This window comes from Bemisia tabaci, chromosome 7, assembly GCF_918797505.1.
Source record: "Bemisia tabaci chromosome 7, PGI_BMITA_v3".
NCBI classification, from domain to species: Eukaryota; Metazoa; Arthropoda; class Insecta; order Hemiptera; family Aleyrodidae; genus Bemisia; species Bemisia tabaci.
The window spans coordinates 6,929,758-6,953,545 of NC_092799.1; the positions used below are offsets into that span (position 1 = coordinate 6,929,758).

Sequence of the window (23,788 nt, forward strand, 5' to 3'; positions counted from 1 at the left end):
GTATGGAACACCGAACGTTCGGTAAACTACAATGGTACAATGAACTGAGGAAGGAAGTCCGATCATATGAACCGTATGTTGGTTACACGAACCGAAAGTTCAGTTTGCCAAACCGAATAGTTGGGATGGTATGGAACACCGAACGTTCGGTTAATATGACCGAACTTTTTTTTTTTCAAAGTGCGAAGTCCTCTGATTTGTTATCTTCGAAACTTTATCTAACTTTTTCGAGCGGAAAAAAAGACGCACTTGAAAATACTTAATTCCTCCCCCCCCCCCCTGCAAGTTAATTATGCAGTAATAGTGTTTGCATGTACTCGAATGAACTTAAATCATGAATTTGTTTTTATTGCCTGCCCGCTAGACATACAGAATTCGAATGGTTGTTTTTCTTATTAGTCGAGCGTTTAAGTCTCTCAGTCTTTTTGTTCAAGCATAAGCATTGTACCATTGATGACATGGTGCTAGTTTAAGAGTATGATACATGTTTTCTCTGTGAAACACGAAGAACTTGATATTACTGAAATCAATTCCCAAGACATCAACGATATTATTCAGCGCTCGCTACGGAAATTTTAAATGTCTCGTTTACATTTATTGCCAGAGTCTACTTGATTCATAACGCTCAATGGTTTTTGCAAACATCTTATCAATAAGAAATTCTTTCGTCCATCCTGTGTGTTCAAAAGTGTGAAAAACATGCAGCAGATTTCGCTTCGTGTTTTGTGTGTTCAGAGGCGAGCCGTGAATGATTGATTATTGATATCTTCCCATTTCAAGTCGTGGTAAAGAATCGATTATTAAGGTGTTCGTTGCGAACACGCTGTTCATAGATTATTTTTCATAGGTCTGAATGGCCGATCTGCGCAAGACATATCGCAGAGTGCGCCACGGCACTGTTATCTTCTGCTGTGTCGCGGAAAAACGCCGCATGAACATTCGAGAGTTGCCAAATTTCCTCGAATTAAAAGTCCATTTTCAAGGATAATTATGAATATTTGCTCTTGAAATTTTCAGGTAATTTAGATCTGATAGCTTCCTTCCTCCAATTGCTCCAATTTCTCCAATTCCTTGAAAAATCGGAGGAAAATTATTTACAGGTTTCCTTGGAAATTTGTATTTTATCAAAGGTAATTTGGCAACATCTTGGGGCTCATAAGGCGTTCTTACATAGCACAGTAGCGTTTGCAATCTCCACTACTGCGCGAGAGCTAGCGAATCGTATGGGGGGCAAGCTCGAAAGAGCGGAGGAGCGCTTTGATGAGCGACGAAGAGGCGCTGAGGACGATCCAATAATTAATTACCATAAAAAATGAAAGTTTTTCTCCCAAGTCGAACCGCCCCCCCCCCTCTCCTCGGATTCGTCGCAGCCGCGTAATTGCGGTAACTTTTTGAGCATCGACGGCTCATCGCACGATCATAATACGATTAGGTCCTTAGCCGCTTTCGCACTGTTGCCGCATCGGAATTTCCCTTTTAAATTCGTGCACTGGAAAAAAAACAGATTGGATCTAGAGTCCAGACTCTTGAAAACATTGACAAGAAAGAGGACTCTTGATTCAATCAGATTTAAGCTTAAATTAAAAGGAAATCCGCTGAAATTAAGAGCCTCTTAATTTGAGCGGGGTTCTTGATTTAAGCTAAAATCTGACTGAATCAAGAGTATGTTTTCTTTGTCGATGTTTTCAAGAGTCTGGACTCTAGATCCAAGGTGTTTTTTTTTTCAGTGTGCGCGAACGTTTTCTTCACTGAAGAAGGCTATTGTAGGAACTACCCTTAAAACCCACCTTCCTCACCCTATGGCGGTCAGGTCCGTTTGATAGAAATACGTCCAATTAAAAATCCCGCTTTTCCAATTCTTCAAAAGAAATCACGCCCACTGACCACATTCTTTCTTATCCAGCTTTCTAAAGTACACCCCATATCAGTGGCATGGCATGAATTGCGATGTATCGATTGTTATGCCATTTAAATCTATGTTAAAGAATCGATTATTTAGGTGTTTGTTGCGAACACCTCGTTTATCGATCCTTTTCCATAGGTTTAAATGGCATAATAATCGACATATCGCACTTTACGCCACGCCACTGCCCCATATTTCTCACCTGAACATAGTTCTGTTTGATAGAAATACGTCCAAATGACACACATCGTGTATACAGGTGCGCAATCTGGCAGTAGTAAGTGCCGTTATACCGAATATGTGACAAAGCTGAAGCTTCATGATCTCTTCAGACTGCCTACCAAGTGCACTGAGGATGAAAAATTCATCCTCCAAATTTTAAATCATGCGCTCATGTCGGGAGCTTGGTTGCGGAGAAAGCGTAAGTGGCTCTCATTAGAGCTTGCACCGAGCACCGAGCTCCTGCGACCGCGCGGAGTCGAAAGGGTAATGAAACAAAATCCATTCTTTCGGTGCATAATAAATCAGATTTAGCCGGCTCCAGACGTGAGAAAAAGACTCAGGGATAAGCTTGAAAAATCACCGCGGATTCGGTGTTGCCTAGTTTCGTACGCACGGAGAACTCAGTCTTCTTGCGTGGATGACAACTAGACCGCCGTACCAAGGAAGAACGCTGTATGAACCTTCAAGCGTTGCCAAATTTGAAGCACTGGGTGCAAAAAAGGCTTTTCTTGGTTGCGGTGTCTCAAAATCTTTGTTGATCTTTGTTTCATCCATTATATTTAGAGATTTAATTACCAGTTTTAATTTATTTTTCAAATGGAGAACTTTTCCAATGCAACTCATCGTCAATCCTCAAAAGCTTCCGTGATTTTTCCTTTCTGTGCGAAGTAAATTCTTAAAAAAACTTTAGAGAGTGATGTTTATTTGCTCGTCTCTAAAAAAATAAAGTAGGAGCGAAGATTTTTAGACACCACGAACAATTTACGTGGTTTAGGAGTTTCACCGTCGCTCAGTGGATCAAGTCAATCAGAGACGTCGGACATGAAATTTTTTAATAAAACAGCAAATTTTGATGTTTATTCTGCCAAATTTCAAATTTTTAGGACTGCTACTAAATGAAAATTTTACGAGAAAACCAATGGTGTCAATGCTGGAACACTAACGCTTGTATAAACGGAGTTATGAGCGTTTAAAGTATCCAAATTTTGTCCGACCCTCCTATTCACTCGATCCATTGTGCGTCGACATGTAAACTAGGAGCACCAAGGAAATGAACTCCTGGCTCTCAACTGTGTGGCCGAAAATTCTTCCTCGCCAAGTAGCGGAACTTCCACAAACATTCCGAATAATCATCGTGATAAAACCAAACTTTCGCGTCCCATCAGCGTAGTGCACGTAATTCAACGTCAGCACCAGACCGAGATTTTTCCAGCCGACAATCATCTCCTATCGACATCAGGTCCGTCCGTTCTAACCCCAACCTCCGAGTTCAAACAAAATTAGAGGGAGACTAATTATGCTAGCTGTAGGAAGAGGAGTCTGCGCAGTGTTGTTGTAGCGTAGGAGGAAGTCTACGCGGAAATATTCCGTTGCGTCATGCTGCGTCACGCAGCGAGCGGGCGGGGGCGTTTACATTTAATTCAATTAGATCGTGTCACGGGTCATTTGCCTCTGCGAGGGCTCCGCTAATTTCCCTCCCGAAAACAACTCGAGTCGATCGAGCCGGTGCGTTCCGTTAGATCTGCGCGCGTCTGTCTTGTAGACAAGAAGTCTTGCCCTCCCGGGAAACCTGGAATGGAATGTCAAGTGCAGATTTGATTGCCATTCGAACGAGAAGAAGATCTCGACTATCTTTTATTGAAGTTCATCAATGAGACGTTAGACATAGGGTTGTCACGGTCAAGGAATACCGGGAAAACTGGGAAATGTTAGGATACTTAAAAAGCCAGGGGAAACCTGGAAATGTCAGGGAAAATGACGCAAGTGTAAGGGAAAAATTGTTAAGTCACCTTTATTTGCTTTCGATAATATGGGTTTGATACTTCAAACACTGGAAAAAAAAAAACATTGGATCTAGAATCCAGACTCATGACAACATTGACAAGAAAAAGGACTCTTGATTCAATCAGATTTAAGCTAAATCTAAAGGAAATCCGCTCAAATTAAGAGGCTTCGTTCTCGATTTAAGCTTAAATGTGATTTAATCGAGAGTATTTTTTCTTGTCGATGTTTTTAAGAGTCTGGACTCTATATCCAATGTGTTTTTTTCCAGTGAACGACCTGTTTCGCATGATAACTATTTCAAATTATGTCTTTTGAATTATGTGGCATATCCGTAATTGTCAGGGAATTTTACCAAAATTTGTTAGGGAAATCAGTAGAAGGTCAAGGAATTTCATTTTCTAAATTATGCGGCAATCCTGAAGACAGTTATTGGAACTTACCGAGCTCATTTGCATGCGAGAAGGTGTTCAATCCAGCCGCTCAGTAGATAAATCTGCAACACAAAAACCAGAAGATGAGTGCACCTTAGAAATAGTTGATACAAGCAAATTTTGAAACATTTTCAACGCGGAGCTATGCTAGAAAATTATGTCTCATCCGGTGTTTTCATCGAGCTTTACTAAATCAGGGTGTCTACACTGAGAAAAAACTATGGTTTATAAACCTATTAGAGGTAAATATGGAACACCTATAATAGTCGTAAATAAACTAATGATTCTCGGTCTGTGAACCATACTAAGGTCTCTGTACCTAATTGAGGTACAGGTACCATAACTAAGGTATATGTGCTATTATTATATGTAGAGGTACTACTATTAGTGGTGTTCCATATTTACCTCTAATAGGTTTATAAGCCATAGTTTTTTCTCAGTGTAGCATCAGGAAAAATCGGGAAATATCAGGAATTTTGGTCGATCAGGAAAAATCAGGAAAATATCAGCAAAATCTGTAAAATCGGACGTTTTATCAGGAATTGTCCTACGCGAATCTCCTCAGCGGAGAAGTCTTACTGCTTTTTGCCTACCGTGCAAGGAGTCGTCGCGCCGTCTTTGTAGAAAGATCAGGAAAATATCAGGAATTTTCAAAATGAAAAAATCAGAAATTTGTTATAAAATATCAGGAAAAATCAGGGACTTTTTATAAAATATCAGGAAAAATCAGGAGAATATTAGGATTTTTCAAATTCAAAAAATACTAGACACCATGTAAATAAAATTGAGGAAACGGAGTGGAGTTTGATCTTGGAACAAAGGTCTCGGACTCCGCAACACCCGACAAGCAACGAACATCACCCGCCTAGGGCAGCATCCAGCGTCGCGACCGACGCGACGCAGCGAGCCGCGGAGCGGACAATCAGACATTCAAACGAGTCCGAGCCAAGAACTTTCAGGCCGCAGTGACCACTCCGAGCCAAGGAATGTGGCACCGGACCGGACCGCACGCCCCCCGCCGGCCGCACCGGGGTCAAACGCACCACTCCTCGCTCCGCAAATGTAAAACCCCGACTCCGTCCTCCTCTTGACCCCCGGGAAGCGTGGAGTTGTACGAGCGGTAGAGCTCAGCTCGAGGTGCGTTCACATCCGAGTATCCGACGCACTATTTTATCAGCGCAGACACATTATGCATGAACTTTTCCAGCGCATTTTACCAGGAAACGCCGCGCGGTAAAAATTAGAAATCCATTGCGAAACTGCCCCGCGTCTCGTGTCCCGCGTCGATCCGTGTTCCCGGAGCGGACACGCTTTTGCGCTACATATTGAGATGTCGTTTGCTCGTAAATAAACTGTTACGAAAACCGCGGCGATTGACTGATTTACAGGCTCCGCTGCGTCACCTCGTTGCTTCGCTGACGTACACGCAAGGACGTACCTTGATTTTCACGCGAACCCTGCTCTCCATGTATCTCTATGTTTTTTGGAGCTCATTCCAGAGTAAAGATACGTCTTTACACCAGAGGAGCAACGATCTATGCCTATGCTGGCTGCAGTGTTCAGGAAAAACGCTGTAGATACTTTCAGTCATTGCCGAATTTCTTTCAGAATTCTTACCCCCCCCCCCCTTTTCAAGTCAATTTTGTAGGAATAGTGTTTTGAAATGCTTGAATGAACTTGAATCTTGAATTTTGTTTTTTATTTTGTGCCCGCAGAAACTGTGGAATCCAAATGGTTGTTTTTCGTAGCCCAGGGTTTAAGTCTCTCAGTTCTTTTGTTCAAGTATAATCATTGTAGCATTGATGATGGAGACAAGATAAGAGTTTCAGCAGTCTTAATTATACTTGTTTTTACTCTAAAATTTCACGTAGAACAGAAAATTACTAAAATTAATTCTCAGATTTTGTTAGATATTAACGTTATATTATTTAGCGTGTGCTACAAAAAATTTAAATTCCTCGCTCACATGAAAAACCAGAGTCCACTCGAAAAAGATAAATTTTTAATCGGAGAAAGTTTGGCATCGCACGAATGTTTACACAGCGTTCTTCCTTAGTGTGGCAATATAGGCCGAGTTTAGTGGACAGAACCAATTACGCTGCGATGTCAATGTAGCTAAGATCGTGAAACTTCTACGTTGTAAAAAGAGGAGGAAAAAAACGTACGGACACAACGAAACGATACTTTCAAAATCGTTTCCTCCTTTAATTATGGCCACCAGGACTTGTAAAACCAAACTGGAACTTAGGACCGGGTACCCAAAAAGGGGGAAACTATCTGGGAAAGTTATAGTTAAAAGTTAGTAATGAGTTGTCAGTGAACTTGTGTCAAAACCCGGGAATTCTCTATCTTTTTGCCCTGAAATCATATTACTTTCAATTGACAGTTTCTCGGGTTTGAAGAATTACATTAGAATAAAAAAATCGATTTTTCGTATCTTTTCCGCCCCGAGGTAAAATAAAACTATTTTCCAAGAAAATCTGAAAGGAATTAAAAGGACACCTTACCTGTTCATTAGGGGAAATATAGAATAAATATCGTATGTGAGAATGAAAAAATAAAGTTTTAGATATCCTGCTCTTTATTCATACTTACTTGTGCATAAGACTTTTTTCCACGAGATTTGAAAAATTACACATATCCTGCGACTAATTGTAAAACAAAAGCCATAAATCCTTTTTATAAAATCTAAACTCGAACTAAATCCCTTTCAAACGATTGAAAGTGAAAACAAAGAAAGTAAGTCTCTGATTTCATTCCTCCCCCGCGTGTAGCCATGCAGTTCCAAATTGTTGGTGGAAAACATACTCCTCAATTATTCAGCAACGAAAGAAGTGAAAATGATCGTTGAAGATGCCAACCCAAATTAAAGTTAATGATCCGCGCAACCAACTTCGAGACCCGAAAGTCACGTACAACGTCGTCGAAGTCATTTCTAGTGCACCGATAGATACTCACTAGTTATTCGCGGGTCACTTAATAGTAATAAGCACCGTCAAGAACAAGCATATAGCGCATCTCCTGCTTATCACACGATGCTCATCTATCAGTTGTCACTTTTCACATTATGATCCTTCGATAGTTTTCACGTTTCCTCTATTATTAGCCCACTACGCAAACGCGAATGCTTTCTCCATTCCAGGTGAAGGTTATCCGACGGTTTGCATCGATCGATATCTGACTAGGATAAGTCGGAAACCGTGCATATTAATTCGTAATTTTTCGTTGAAAATATTCCTGAAACTACGGACACATTGGAAAGTTCCGAAAGTGAAATGTAGACAACTAGCGGTTTTCTAATTCGCAAATGAAAACTTTTAGCTCGCCGTGAAAGAAAGCAAAATTGTAAGTGTATGGAGGCATGACTTGTTTTTAAAGCTCGTTTTGGCAAATCAGGGCTATGAATTTTACATTTTTCTACATATAATTACCGTGCTAATATTTTGGAGTTTCTCAGTTAAAAAAATAACTTCAGTCAATAACTTTAGTCATTTTATTTTCTAAATTATGAGGCACAGTATTATCACTTAATCCCAAAGTGTAAAAAAGGATTCATTTAAGTTGTCCTTTCAACCGAGGAACTTAAAAATTGTAGCAATTTTCATCGGTAAACAACGTAAAATTTGCAGCGCTGTATTGCCAAAATGAGCTTAGAACTTAAGCTAAAATTTTCTCTCGAGGATTGTCTGATCATAAAGTTTGGTTCAGGGCTATCATTTATATTTTCCCTAGCGTAATTGTTCATTTTTTTCAGAAAAGGATAAAATCCCAAAGTCAGTTTCGCTCGATTTTCCACGCCCGATGATGCGTGAAGCAAACGAGATCGTCGCGAAGCCGAAATGGAATAGACTGTATTTTGCAATTTTTAGGAGCTATAATCTCTAGCTCATCCGTAGAAACTTTTAAGTTCTTACACTGGAAAAAAACACACTGGATCTAGAGTCCAGACTCTTGAAAACATTGACAAGAAAAAATACTCTTAATTCAATCGGATTTTTGCTTGAATCAAAACGAAATCCGCTTTAATTAAGAGGCTTGGTTCTTGATTAAGCAAAAATCCGATTGAATAAAGAGTATTTTTTCTTGTCGATATTTTCAAGAGTTTGGACTCTAGATCCAATGTGTTTTTTTTCCAGTGTAGGGAAACTAATGGTACATACGTCATTTCTAAGCTGAGCCAGAAATTGTAGTTCCTAATTGTAAAATGCGGTCCGAATAACGCTCGAACAGTTCGGAGAGAGGACCGCCAGGATAAGACGTTTGTAATTTCCCTCGTTATGATAACATCGCTGAATTAATAACTCAATCAAGAAGTGAAGCACAAAACGAAAGTGCAGGAAAAAATCCGCCGGCTCTCCCCTTCCGCCAAGTTTCTTCTTCGCTTTCGTCGCGCGAGTTCTCTCGCCTCTCGCAGCCCGTCCTTCGCGAAACCCGCGTATCTAAATCGGCTTTCTCACTTGAATCAAGTGGTTTGATTATTAGCGAGGCAGTTGTTTCCTCTAATTGCGGGCTCGCGTGTACATAGCACCCCGCGTATTCAAATCTCACACAATTAAAGCGAGCGCATCTCCCCGCGTTCGTGCTTAAACGGGCGTTCAAGTCCCCGAATGAAATCATCGGAGTTATGTAAAATAATAACTCATTTCGCATCGCTTTGTCGTTTCGTCATTTCCGGTCGCGGGGTTTAGAAACTCTCGGAGTTTTGGCAGGTTTTGTGTGCGGTTTTTTTTTTCTCTCTCTCTTTTTGCGGTAGGTCTGTTTGCGAAGCGGTGCGCACCCGGAGAAATTGAGAGGAATTTTCTGAGGGAGATTTTGATGAGTCTAGAAAACATGAATCCGTGGGTTGTTCGGGATGAAAGTGGATCATGCTTACAGTCTTAAATCAAAGAGTTGTGAATAATGACTTGTCCGCGGGTGTAATTATATTGCTCATTAGGTTTCTTGCTGGTGACTTATTAGTTTTCTCTTGCTCATTTAATCTTCAGGTCTGTACTTCTACATACTCATTATCTTCATCTAATCTTTCTTAATTTTTGAAATCTTTGAATTTTCCCTTCTTTGTTGAAAATCTAATTAGATCTCTTGATTGATTCTAGTTCAGATTCCAAACTATTTGAGCGCGCGATGAATTTTTACGAAATTTGGTCAATCTTTTGTCAGAGTTTGTCCTTAGACGTAAAAACCATGCTATTTCAACAGAACAGAAACATGAACTTTAGAGACGGTTTGTATTCCGGTCTCTTCTCGAAGAAAGATTGTGGGAATGATTCACACTTTCGCTAGGTTGTATTTAAAGCATATTCTAATACATTTCTCGGGTTTTAAAAAATCGGGCCCCCCTTTTTTGTTTTGTTTAACACTGGAAAAAAAAAACACATCGGGCTTCGAGTCCAGACTCTTGAAAACATTGAAAAGAAAAAATACTCTTGATTCAGTCGGATTTTTGCTTGAATCAAAACGAAATCCGCTTTAATTAAGAGGCTTGGTTCTTGATTTAAGCTAGATTCTGATTGAATCAAGAGTACTTTTTCTTGTCGATGTTTTTAAGAGTCGGAACTTTAGATCCAATGTGTTTTTTTCCCAGTGAATAATATCAAGTAATTTAAAGTCCGAAGAATTTCTTCGGCAGATATTTTCAAACCCGCGAAAATTTTCGACAAATTCCTCGTTGATCGCGGTGACACATCGACCCGTAAGAATCACCTCTCGATGAAATTTCGCCCGGGTGAAGTGCCACTCGCCGCACCCGCATAGTTCTTACTTTTCCACCGGCGCGGCACCAGCCGCTCCCAGCACTCGACACTCGACAACGCACGTCGGCGCGGATGATAGCGCGGTTTTCTTCTTTCTAATCGCGAAAATGCGGGCGGCGCGGGTGTGTGCTCTGCGCTCTGTGCCCGGGCCGCTTTTACTCGTGATACGGCCACGCACACCGCGGCACACGGCCACGCACACCGCGGCACACGGCCACGCACACCGCGGCACACGGCCCTTTCTCGTAATGGAAAATAAATATCCGGCGGAAAATGAAAACGGACCATTAGACGCGTGAGTTGCGCCATTGTGAACGATCTGCGCTCGTGCCCCCCCCCCCCCCCCTCCACCGGATCGATGGCGATCGAGGTGCATAGGCCATCGATCGGTGTTGCGGCGCGGTTCCCGGTTTTATCGTATCGTCCGGCTGAATGAGCCTCGATACACGCTTCAAAAGCAAATATCAACGTGTACACTGGAAGAAAAAAAAAAAACACATTGGATTTAGAGTCCAGACTTTTAAAAACATCGACAATTATCGAAAATACTCTTGATTCAGTCAGAATCTAGCTTAAATCAAGAACCAAGCCTCTTAATTTAAGCGGATTTCGTTTTGATTCAAGCAAAAATCCGATTGAATCAAGAGTATTTTTCCTTGTCAATGTTTTCAAGAGTCTGGATTCTAGATCCAATGTGTTTTTTTTTTTTTTTTTTTTTTTTTTTTTTTTTTTTTTTTTTTCAGTGTACGTTTCCTCCTCTTTCGATGAAAAATATCACGGGCGCAATGAAAATTTCCAAATGGAAAAAATGGATTGGTGATTAAAGAATTGAAGCGTTAAAAGATACGTCCAACATGTTCCAAATGTACATTTTAGAGCTCAACTTTTTGACTCCAATTGAAATGTTTTTTTTTGTTGTCACGGAATTTCTTGGCCTTGTTTTCCCCGCAAAATAGTGTGGACCTAGTGCTGCATTACCACCTTTTCACACTCAGTTTGGTCCACATTTTTAGTATTTTTATCAAGTTAATCACATTCTTAATTAAAAGCGTATTTAAAAAGGGTCGATTATTACAGTTTCCACTGCGTGCCTTGTAATTTAATTTCTGTTGCTCATGTAATTTCGAGAGTGGCCAATTCGTCACCCTCCGGCCGGTGTATCACAAGCGCCATGCGACGTTTAAAAATTTCTGCCACCATTTCTATTTTTTTACAGAAAATTTCACCGAATTTTCTCTGTGCTGCTGATAAAAATCAGTGATATTTTCAACTATTTTCAAACAGATCCGACCAACAATTTCTCTGTAAAAAATTAAATGGCGGCGGAAATTTTTAAACGTCGCATGGCGCTTGCGATACTTTGGCGGGACTAATTCAAATTCGAGTCATTTTTCCTTAGTGAACGAATCAGAGATTCGACCAATGAACTGACAACGACGGAACCGTTTACGTCACTGGATTTAATGGTGTGTAAATCTTTCGTAGTAGTACGGAGTGCAGTTAATCTCCCTTTCGGCAACTGACACCGAACATTTGTCACCTTCCTGGCACCAGGCGCATTTTCGACAGCCGATACTCTACCCGGAAGGAATACGGCCACCGTAAGTACACCTCGAGGTACCCGCGGTACCCGCAGGAAAACTCGGGCTGTTTCGCCTCTCCCGGGCTGATTATCCACCTGTTTTCCTCCGCTCCGAATCGGATTAATCGCCGTCTGTTTTGAGTCGGGGAGGTGTTTATCTTGGTTTTATTTCCGCGATTGCAGCGATAGTAGCGGGTGTTCGATCATTTTCACTGCGGAGCCAATTACAGTTGCATCGGGAGGAAGAACTAACATCGACTCTCATGAAGACAATTGGACCGCGTTAAACAGAAAGGATTCAAGCCACATCAGCTATGGCCAAATTTAATCGGGCAATTTTATTTTTACATGAAAACGGTTGTGCGGATTTTCGTGCAACTTTCAGTGAAAATTCTGCACAGTACGAAGCAAATTCCTTAAAATTTTCAAAGAAATCTGAACAATCGTTCTTTCGTCAAAAATGTAATTTCCCAGTTAAACTTGGCAATAGCTGATGTGGCTTGGCTCCTGTCTGTTAAACTATGTCCAGTTGTGATTTGGGGTGATTTTATAGCTTGTTAAAATTTACTTGGAAGTAGGAAGGCGGAAAGCTAGTACATTTTAATATGAGTCAAAGTATAAAACATTTATGATTCCCAAGGAAGAATGATATAGGTTCCTCTTTCTATAGTTGGAACTTGAGTGGTCCTAACTTCTCTTCATTGGCACGATTATCCTCAGTTGCTGCTGGTTTATTTCTGATCCCAGTAAGTTGGAAATGTATAGCCAACGTGCGTTAAAATCCAGAAAACTGGAAATCTCAATTCAGAGGGAAAAAGCTCATTCGAGCACAGTGTATGTTTTTACATTTCTAATTATCAGGCAAAAGAATTACGAATCACGACCCGGTCATAACTCCATTTTTGTCTTTTCCTTCTTTTTCCTCTTTATTGATTCTTTCTCCCTACTGATTCTTCCTCTTCTTTTGGCCTACCATATCAGGGATCTATAAAATTGATACAACACTTAACTTAACCCTTAAGTAACAGGGATAAGTAACACTTTTAGATTGCCAAACACCTTCTATTTGTTTTCCATTTTGTAGCTCCAACTCAAACCTTGGTGGATGACGTGATAAACCGAATTTTTCTAAGCGCTATCTCGGTTAATATTGAATGTAGAAAGTTGTTGCTTGGACAAATCTTATTATATTCAGCTGATCTACAAAAAGAACGCATTGTAACCAAAAACATTGTAACACGATTCTGTGACGAGCGCAGCTGACCCATTAGCTTCTGGAAATCGGGAAAAAATTGACATATTTATGCTAAATGGAACTATGTGCAAGTGGAAAGATGGGGTGTGCTCGTTAGTGCTCGGGCCATAAGAATGAATGGGGCTTTAAAAGCGCCAGTGACGTCAGCGGCAACGCATGAAGAGGCACGACGCGGAGATCGGTGGCGGGACTCTTTTACTCATGAACCCTGTCCACAAGGCTTTTGTCACATGTCCATGGCTCGCGAGTTAGCGCTCAGCCCCTATTGATTTGATGTAAAATCCCGCTTTTCCATTTTCTCAAAAGGAACTATATCCATTTTTACATTGTTTCTTATTCACCTTACCACGAGCACACCCCATCTTTTCACTTGCACATAGTTCCTTTTAGCATAAATACGTCCAAATCAGGTAGAGGACCTATATTGAGAGAGTATGGCCACTGGGGTTACCACCTCTGATTGACTAAGCCATCTTAGGTTAAATGGAGCCCTTAGGACCCAAAAATGGCGGACGCCATAAATTAATGTAATGCAAAATGACTCAAAATGTAGTTTTCTTTGCTTATCGTAACGAGAAATTCACTCAAATGCACTATTGCGACATCTTTACATATTTTTAAGGCTAATCGTGTGCAATTTTTGAGAAAAATTATCTCAGATGTAGTAAGGTTGGCAGCAAGTGCGGTTGGTGAAAACCGTCAAAAGTTGGCAATGACCCCCCTCCCATCCACAAAAACCAAAACAAAGCACCGCCATTTTTGGGTCCTAAGCCTCTCCATGGGACCCAGTGGCCATACTCTCTCAATATAGGTACTCTACAAATCAGGGAATGAAGAAGGCCACTAATTCCAGATACCACGGGTTGAGGCCTCTTGGGTTACCCGGCAGAAGACCGAACCCTACATCGGCATCGACAGGTGGTCATCGACACGGGAGCGCTCCCCGGTGTCAAGGGCCGCGGTTGGCGGGGTGGGAAGCGGACGGCGACGGCAACAGGGTCGGAAGCGAAGAAGAGCAGAGGCAGACATCTCGGATCTCGGAACGGAACAAGAGAGTGAATCCGAGCTGGAGTCGGGTCGACTGGTGTCAGGAGCAGCGGCTTCTATTCCCATCCGCGCTTCGCTCCCAACCTTGGTCTTGGTCCAGCCCCATCCGCTCGGCTCCTCGCGACGCCGCGTGTCGACGTCCGATCCAACATCGCCGCCGCCACGTCGCCATTTCGCCGTTGGGAACGAGGATTCCGAATCAAAAAACGAGGTTTTATGTCCCGATCCGGCACCGGGCGGCCGGTTGCTCCGGTTCCAGCCCGCTTTAACGGCAGAATCCTACTTCCTGTTTGAGCGCCGCCGGTTCGCATCCACTGGCCAAGGTTGCCGGGCCAATCGGAAGCGGGGGTTTTGTCACGTGGTTAGAATTTGATCAAGTTTTGGTACAAATTTGATTTCATTTTGATGGAAATTTGATGTAACTTTCTATTTTCTGCTTTTGCTCCTCGAAGCTCGTCCAAGGTCTGTGGAATTCCAATCAAAAGCTGGGGTTTTGTCACGTGGTTTCACTTTGATCAAGTTTTGTCACAAATTTGATTTAATTTTGATGAAAATTTGATGTAACTTTCTATTTTGTACTTTCGCTCCTCGAAGCTCGTCCAAGGTCTGTATAATTCTAATCAAAAGCTGGGGTTTTGTCACGTGGTTTCAATTTGATCAAGTTTTGATACAAATTTGATTCAATTTTGATGAAAACTAGATGTGACTCTCTATTTTGTATTTTCGCTCCTCGAGGCTCCCCTACGGTCTGTGGAATTCCAATATGAAGCCGGGATTCTGTCACGTGGCTGAAATTACACGGCAGTTTATCAAGTTTTGACAAATGTTCGAGTCAATTTCAATGAAAATTTGACGAAAGTCGCGTTGATGATGCTCCACGGGTGGGAGCGAAACGCGTCCGCAACTAAATTAATTTGACGTGCAAGTGAGTCTTTTTTAACAAAATTGTATTCATTACATACTTTGTCTATTGCTTAGTCTATCGAGTTCAATAATCAACCCGCTAAGCTGGTAGAATGGTCAGTGTCCAGCTTAATTGGATGGCTATGCCAAGCGGCCTATTTTCTTTGCCTTGCGTTTGAGTCTCGCGACTTGGAATTGAAGCACGATGGGTCTGTAGAAGTTCCGTAGGCGTCGTTTATCAGTCCGTTATCGTTTGAAAGCGATCATATATTTTTTCCTCTGAATACCTCTGCGAGCTGATCATTGAATTTCATAGAAGAAGCCATAGACAAATGAGATCAAAAGGAGCTAAAGCTATCCTTTTTTTTATCATCTCCTGTAAAATTTGACTTTTTGATCAATTCAGCAGGTTGATAATTGAAATGGACAGATAAAGCGATAGGCAAAGTAGACAAAAGAAAATGGAGCAAACCTATTGGTTGAAACATGTGGTTTTTATAGACTAAAAGGGAAAATGATTCACTCACGATAGGGTATCCCTTGGACTATCGTTAGATATTTCGTGAATTAGGGTGAAATTCTCTTTCGTCTTTTCTCATATTTTCGTAAATTCTGGGTTCTCTCCTTCTGCTCTTTGTCTATAGCTTTGTCTATCACTTTCAATAATCAGCCTGCAGGTTTTAACATAGACTAATTCAATTTTCGCAAACGGCAACTCGGCGTCGCCGCCCTCGGAGCAGGGGAACATCCACACTCCACAGTGACGCAGGAGCGGATCCGGCAATTTGGCAGCACATGATTTCCTCCATTCAAACCTATGTTGAATAATCGATTCTTGTCGGAGCACCTGGCCCCTTCAAGATTCGATATATTTCCATAGGTTTAAATGGAGAAAAAACAGTGTTGCCAATTCGCTGGATCTACCATTTCAACGACGGAGCCGGAGAAAAAAGCCGAGTGCGTTGTGAGAAAACGCGTGCGACTCGGGGGATCGGGGCCCGGCCCCGGCTCGAGAAGGGGTTACCGACTTTTAGTAGTTACCAGTTACCGGTCCCGGCACCGGTTTCCTCTCAATGAGAGTCGCTGCACTTGCAGCGTCCTCTCGGAACAATGGTCTCCAAGCTCCACCGCTGGAAGTGGAACATCGTTGCGAGCTTGCGCCGAGAGCTCCTTCAAGGGCACAACACGAGGCGATCTTCCGATCGCTTCGCTGCATGAAAGGAAGAGTATAGCTCTTCTTGCCTAGCTGGTTGATCATTGAAGTTGATAGACGCAGCTATAGCCAAAAAGACGAAGAAGAAATGGATCCTATTGATGGTAGATGGTGATCGCAATGGACGAAGAAAGTAAGTGGTTGACTAACTAACTGCAACTCACAAGAGACCCTACAGTTAGATCCACTGAAAAAAAAACACATTGGATCTAGAGTCCAGACTCTTGAAAATATTGACAAGAAAAAATATTCTTGATTCAATCAGATTTAAGCTTCAATCAAAAGGAAATCCGCTCAAATTAAGAGACTTGGTTCTTGATTTAAGCAAAAATCCGATTGAATCTAGAGTATTTTTTCTTGTGGATGTTTTTAAGAGTTTGGACTCAGGATCCAATGTCTTTTTTTCCAGTCTATTTAGTAAAAAGGAACCAGCGAGATTACTGTCCTTACAATTATCTTAAAAATCTCCCAGTATAGCAAATAGTCTCTGCTTCCCATCAAAAAGTGTTAATTTTAAAGGAAAATAATTGTGTAAATTTCAATACTGTGCATTTATGTATTTAGTATTTTTAAAAGAAAAAAAGAAATTGCACGATTTTGAAAACACTGTAATCGCGCTGGTTCCTTTTTGCTAAATGCGATCCAGTTAGTCAATAATCTTTCCCCTTCGGTTTTAACGACAACATATATTAACGCAGTAGGAACGCTTTTCCCCTTTGCTTTCTTTGTCTATATATTTCAATAATCAGTAATGAATTAATCAGAAGGATGATAATAAATACCGCCAGGAAAAACCGCAAAATATGAAGAAACGCGATGTCATCAGGAAAATGTATTGAAACTCGGGCATGGATCAGGAAATTGCAAGTGCGTCAATCATTTCTCATTTACATGCAGTTTAGAGCATGCAGAAATGAAACGTTTAGTTCGATTTATCAAAAATGTTGATTTGTAAAACCAAACAAGTGGCTCTTTATCCGCGCAAAGAATCAGGTTTCATTTCAAATATCAGAAAAATTCAAATTAAACTTTAAGTAGACACCCTGTAAAATCCTAAATAAATTGTGTCAAAGGTGTCTGTAAATGAATTTGGTGCCGTAGTACTTTGCGTTGTAACATTGTCTAATAATATGTCAAAATAATGGAGCGCCTGGAATTCCTGGATGCAACTATTCAAACTCTTCGGATGTCCAGTATTGCCTATACAAAACATTGAAGGCGTTTCGAATTTTCTTACTCCTAAAACTAAGTAGACGATTTACTGCCCTGTTTTGATGCAGCTCCTGGAACCTGCGGATACAACTATTCGTGTTCTTTGGACGTGCGTGTTGCCAATTCAAAAATTGAAGGCGCGTCGGATTTCCTTAATTTTATAGTGCTTGCGAGCACAAAATAAAATAACTTTAATCTGATACAAAACTGTTTCCGTTGCTCGGGGTGGGGTGGGGGGTGATTAGCTCAAAAATTTTCGTTACGTACTCGGTATTCCATAATAGTTTTGGGTGTCGCTTATTTAATCTTGAGTGTTTGTGGCCCAGGATTCGTATGCTCGTGAAAAATAAAAATATCGTAAATTTAATCGTTTCGTAAGACCTAAATTCTGTGATCATATTCATTGTTGAATCTTGTGCAATACTCTAACGCTAAAACTACTTTTCAATCAAAAACTCAATCGAATGAATCGATCTCACCAGTTCATGGACGTGGCTTTTGACTGTTAAATGTGAAAGGACTCCCGTGACTGGTCCATCTTGCACACCATTAAAATTGTTCCATTTAACCGGCCGCGCGTTAGATGTACCGCAAATAATTTCAAAGGTTAAAATGACGTAATCGCTCGCTTAAAAACGCAAGCGTCCACGCTCTCATAACACTATCTTAAACGCTCATCGCCGAAGAGCTGCGTTTATCAACAGCTCGACATTTCGGCGGTCATCGCTTCGAGCCTCCAACTAGAGCACCGAGTAAAGACTTGCATCCAGTAATACAGAATTCCCACGGACCTCAAAAATTATCACGAAGGATCTCTGATGAGACAGGATTTGCTCTACGCTTAGATAAACTGCATTTCAAATAATCGTTGCAAAAAATCTTGTCTAGATAACAATCATGACAAATGACTCGGTTACTTTCATCTCAAAATCCATGTTGGGTGTTGGCAAACCATAAATCAGCAAAAAATACGAGATCAGCCTGAGCTTCAGAATTCTGTGGTCAATATTGACTAAGATATGTAAGCAACCCATAAAAAAACTCGGACAAAACGGAATGAAACAAAATAAGGGAACAGAGCGAAAATCTGAAATGAATTTTGTGCATAGATTTTTCTTCGGATCTTAGCCATGTTTAAGAATTATGATTCGCTCAGTTTCAATGAGAGAGCTGTCTTTATGTTTTGAGAAAAATGGTGAATGATGCCATTAATTTCGAAATTTCATTTACCATTTTTCCTTAACTGATTCAGTCTGCGGGCCAATCATAGAAATTTATAGACAAAGCTATAGATAATAGAGACAACGAGAAAATGTAGTGATCTCCTCGGTGGTTTTATAGACTTCATTCAACTTATTTTGTCCATTGCAGCATCACAGATAAACCTATGGGTGTTGCCAATTTTCCTTTGACAAACCCGAATTTTCAGGGAATTTTTTGAAACCTTTTCCTAAAATTTTCCAGGACGTTTTATTTACAATTTAATCTAATTTGATCGAAAATTTAAAAAAAAAATGTCCCTAACTACCCTTAAAATATCCGAACGGAGGAAATTTGGTGACGCTCGAAAGTATACTCATAATAATACGACGTTTTCCTCTTCAAAACGGAAATCGTCACCTTCTGGGCAAAGCATCACAATCGCTATGCGGCGTTTAAAAATTTCCGCTGCCATTTTATTTTTTTACAGAGAAATTTTTGGTTGTATCTCCTTGAATTTCTCGATGAATTTTATCGGCAGCACAAAAAAGATTCAGCGGTATTTTCGGACAGCTTTGTTGAACAATTTTTCTACAGAAAAATTTAAATGGCGGCAGAATTTTTGTGACGCTGCATGACGCTTGTGATACTTTGGCCGGGGGGTGACGAGGTACCTTCTTAAAATTATGGCTCCAACTACTCCATCCAGAAACGTCGTGACGAAAGGGAAAGGGAGAGAGGGAGTGAAAAACCTCGACCACCCGACTTCTCGAAACTCCCCTCGGGGGCGGGTAAAATCGTCTCTCTCGCCCCCTCCGCCTCCGTCTCCATCCTCCCCTCCACCCCCAACCCCCCGCTGAAATCGGGGAGACGCGTGACGGACACGGGCATGCTTGCGACACGTCACCGGCGCACAGTAAATCGAGTCAATCAGAAAGGTCGGACATGCAATTTTTTACTAAAACTGTAAATGGAGATGTTGCATGTGTGAGGAATTTGCGATTTGACTTTTGATTCTCATGTGAAAGTTCACGAGGAACACGATAGTGCCACTGGTTTTCCCTGAAATCAACTCCTGAGCTCATAAAAAGCTCTCAAAGTTGAGGCAAAATGGAGGGGATATCCCACGCTATCCTGAGAGTCCACCTCTACATCAAGACAGAGTCTCCATGCAAATATAGGGTGCAAATACATTGACAAGGCTGCCACTTTATTTGGGGAATCTAAAACTAAAAAATGGCAACCCTGCTAATGTATTTGCTCCCTATCTTGGCATGGAGAGTTTGTCTTGATCTAGACGTGGACTCTCAGGATAGCGTGGGATATCCCCTCCATTTTGCCTCAACTTTGAGAGCTTTTTATGAGCTTAGAAGTTGATTTCAGGGAAAACCAGTGCCCTTATCGTGTTTCTCGCGAACTTATAATAATCGATAGTCAAATCGCAAATTCCTCACACATGCAACATCTCCGTTTTGATGTTTATTTCATCACCTGCGAAATTTCAAGAGGATATTTCCATTAGAAAATTTCACGAGGAAACGAATGGAACCACTTTCAGAATCTCAAAGTTTCGTAAAAACGGAGTTATAAGCTTTTAAAGTTTCTAAATTTTGTCCGAGCTCTCCTATTGACCGAATCCACCGTGCGGCGGCGGTCACGTACGACGTCAATCGGGAGTCGGGAGTTGGGAGCCGGGCCCGGGCACATGATAGGTTAGTACTCGAGTTACGGCATTCGGACAATTAACTCGGTTCTCACAGGGGCCTATTCATGCGTCCGCCGAGGGCCCATGCCCCACGGCGACGGCGCATGCGTGTGAGAGGGCTGTCGTCCGGCTCGACGGCTCATATTTAAAGCTCTATTGTGCGTCGCCAGAGTTTCTTCCCGTCCTGGTCCGCGGTGTGGGTGATTCCGACGGATGGGACTATGGGAGAGTTTCCAGCACGGTTTCCAGGACCGGACTCATCAGGAAATGAAGATCTAGGGCGTCGTTAAGGAGTTTTGGTCAAGTTTTATCAATTTTGGAGTACTTTTGGAGATTTTTGATGTCCAAATTACAAAATCGCGTATGTTAATTGCGGTGTTTAAAAATTTCTGATTCTACATTTTTTTTTTAAAGAAAGCCTGGAAACTGGTCCCTGGAAGAAAGTCAGAAAACTCAGCGGTGTGGGTGATTCGGACGGATGGGACTATGGGAGAGTTTCCAGCACGGTTTCCAGGGCCGGACTCATCAGGAAATGAAGATCTAGGGCGTCAATTAGGGGTTTTGGTCAAGTTTGATCAATTTTAGGGTATTTTTGGAGTTTTTCGATGCCTAAATTACAAAACCACGTATCGTCACCTTCCGTTCGAAGTATCACGAGCGCCATGCGACGTTTCAAAATTTCCGCCGTTGTATATTTTTACAGAAACATTGTTGGTTGAAGTTGTTTGAAAATTTCATTAAATTTTATCGGTAGCACAAAGAAAATTCAGTGAAACTGTTGGACAGCTTCGTCGAGCAATTTCGCTGTGAAAAGAATACATTGGCAGCGAAATTTTTAAACGTCGTATGGCGCTTGTGATACTTTGGCCGGAAGGTGAACGTGTGTCCATTGCGGAGTTTCAAAATTTCTATTTCTATACTTTATTTTTTGGAGAGGAGAAAGCAAGGAATTTGCTTGGAAATCAGATTGAAAAACCAAGAATCTCTGTAGTTCCTACTTCTGGACTATTTATTTCTTCTTCTTCTTCTTCTTTTTTTAAAGAAAATACTGTCGTTTCTTGATGGAACGTTTTCGAAGGGGATTCAGAACTGGAACGTTACTTGGAGAAACGTTATAACGAGATACGCCTGTGCGTTGACTAGTCTAGCACAGAAGAAATAAAGTGCACCAGGAAGTCTGCAACGTCGCAATCAAAGATACGTGGTTTCCATCAGGAATCAGGTGGTTCAGTATCATTATAGGGAGAGTATGGACAACTCGATTCATGTAGCTCCTAGGGCCCAAAAGGGCGACAACGTGAAAAACGAAAATCACTAGAAAAGTGCCGCTGCCAACACATGCATTTGCAAGATCACTCAATGTGGCCGACAGCGCATTACAAACAAGCTTGTCTTCAAGAATTAAAACTTTGAAACTAAAAAAGTGTAAGCGAAATTAAAGTTTTATACGTGCTTTTATCATTTTTGATCAGTGTAAATAGTTGAAATTTGAAAATTAGTACCACTGGAATTTTCGAGTTCATAGGTTGGCTGCCTTTTTGGGCCCTGAGAGCTACGTGACCTAATCAAATCTGACCTCCAAATTTGCGAGTTGTCCATACTCTCCCTACAAAGGTACTCTAGTTTTGCGCTCAAGCCATCGACCTGCGACTGCGGCGCGTAAAATTTACGATCGCGCCAAGAATTTGGCAATGGTAGGTGGTCCTGGCCGGAGAAGCACCTGATCCGCCCGGACCAACACCGGGGCATCAGGTTGTTTAATTTTTCCTTCTTTTTCTCTCTGAGAATAATTTGACTGTCGTGCTCGCCGGAGATCGCGGCGCGCGGTGTGCGAGGTTCGCTCGTTCGACAGCGGAATTCGTTCCCGTTATGCGCCGAACGTGGCCCGCGTAAAATTACTTTTCTAACAAGACGATCATAACTCAGGAAGATTAGCAGTGAGCTTGCCCGCTGTCCTGCCCCGGAATGCTCCGTCGACTTGGCAAAAACCACGCATGCGTCTCGGGTACCCGCTGCAGTTAAGCGGTTATTAATCGCGGGGTAGAGAGATCACGAGGATGAGTGCTTTTTTCTTGTTCGCTCGGCCTCGAGAAAAGTGCTTCCTGTCGGGCTAGTGTCGAGAGCCAGCTTTCGAAATGGGTCAGTTGAGTTGTTTTCAAAAGGGAATAATGACTTTTTTGCATGGGCCTTGAGTTGCATAAAAAGACATACTAACTAAGACTCATCAAGAAATGGATATGTTCCTTTTTGAAAACAACTGATTCAGTTGTGCGTGCCACAAGTTGGAGCTCCGTGATAATTTGATGGTATATGACAAGAGCTGGAAAGTTCCCCTTTCCTCAAGGGCGCATTCGAAGCGAAAAGCCTCTTAAAATCTCATAAAAGTAAAAAACTGAAAACAAAAGTCTACACCGCAATCCTGAAAATTTTATAAACTTAGGAAAACTGTAATGTTTGGAAGAGATCAAAGTTATCATTATAGTCATTACGATTAAAAAAAAACAAAACTGCGAAGAAGTGCGTATCCATGGCTGACAAACAACAAGATACCTGAGGGCCATTTGAGGTTACTTCAACTCCGGAATCAAAATCAGGCAACGAAAAATAATTACGATTGCACAGCGTCATTTAAGTCCTTTCAAACAGAATTAAACTATGATATACCAGGATCCTTTGAGTATGACGAAAATTGGAGGCGCAAACAATCAACACAGAAAACTTAATCCTGGAACAGTTGAACGCATGAATACTCTAATTTTACCGCAACAAATGAAATATTTTGAACTTAAATCCTCCGAAAGCAGAAAATAAAGTACAGAATAACTGAACTTCACCTGACCTACTCCTATGGGTATTCTTGCAATTATTATGAGCGGCCGTCAAAAGTTCTGCGGATGAACCGAGAAAAATCACCTTACAGTAATTTCCATTAGGTCCCGTTAATATTGACAAAGCGGTCCGTGTTAACAACTACGTTCGTAAAAAAACAAATTCGGGGCACACCGAACGAGTCCATGGCACTACAACCGATCGCCACCACCTCGGGAAGATTTTTTCTTCTTTGTCGGCGATAAATTTTACGAGCAACTCTAGATGACTGATGACAGTCGAGATTGGAACCGTTTTAAGGAGCAGCACCCTCCCTGCTTTGAAATGCTAATAATTCCTGGGACGCACATTCCGCGAGACTTCTGCGGGGCATCCCAGAGCCGATGCTAAGATTGAAAAGCTCTGTATCGACGTTGCCGGGTGATGTGACAAAATAGACATGGTTTACATTGATTTATAGAGGAAATTGTCGATTTTTCGCACGATCTAGCAACTGCGCTCGTAACGACCGGATCCTACGCAGATTAGCGTAGCCGACCGAGTGGCCTATGAGTAAAGGCAACATAAATCTGTGTCATACTTGAAGAGGAGCACCTAGGTATTTGTTATTGTTGCTGGTGCCGGTGGGATTAACATAGTTTACATGTCCGTGGGTATTACAAATTGCAGAGATTTTTGAAAGGCTTGTGAGAAAAGCAAGAGACTGTGGGCAACGCCACAAGGCCTCCGTGGATTCGAACCTACTGAA

The 23,788-nt window shown here is 41.6% G+C and overlaps 2 protein-coding genes across 2 annotated transcripts in view; one reads left to right on the plus strand and one right to left on the minus strand.

Annotated features, from left to right (window-relative positions):
- The window catches only part of haf (leucine-rich repeat and fibronectin type-III domain-containing protein hattifattener), a 129,291-nt gene extending 124,887 nt beyond the window's left edge, over positions 1-4,404 (minus strand). Inside the window, exon 1 of the mRNA XM_072303012.1 lies at positions 4,351-4,404. The gene's annotated coding sequence lies outside the window, so the exon portion shown is untranslated. The remainder of the gene's footprint in view (positions 1-4,350) is intronic.
- Rab3GAP1 (RAB3 GTPase activating protein subunit 1) overlaps positions 1-23,788 on the plus strand; it is a 217,164-nt gene that overhangs the window by 141,521 nt on the left and 51,855 nt on the right. The window lies entirely within an intron of this gene.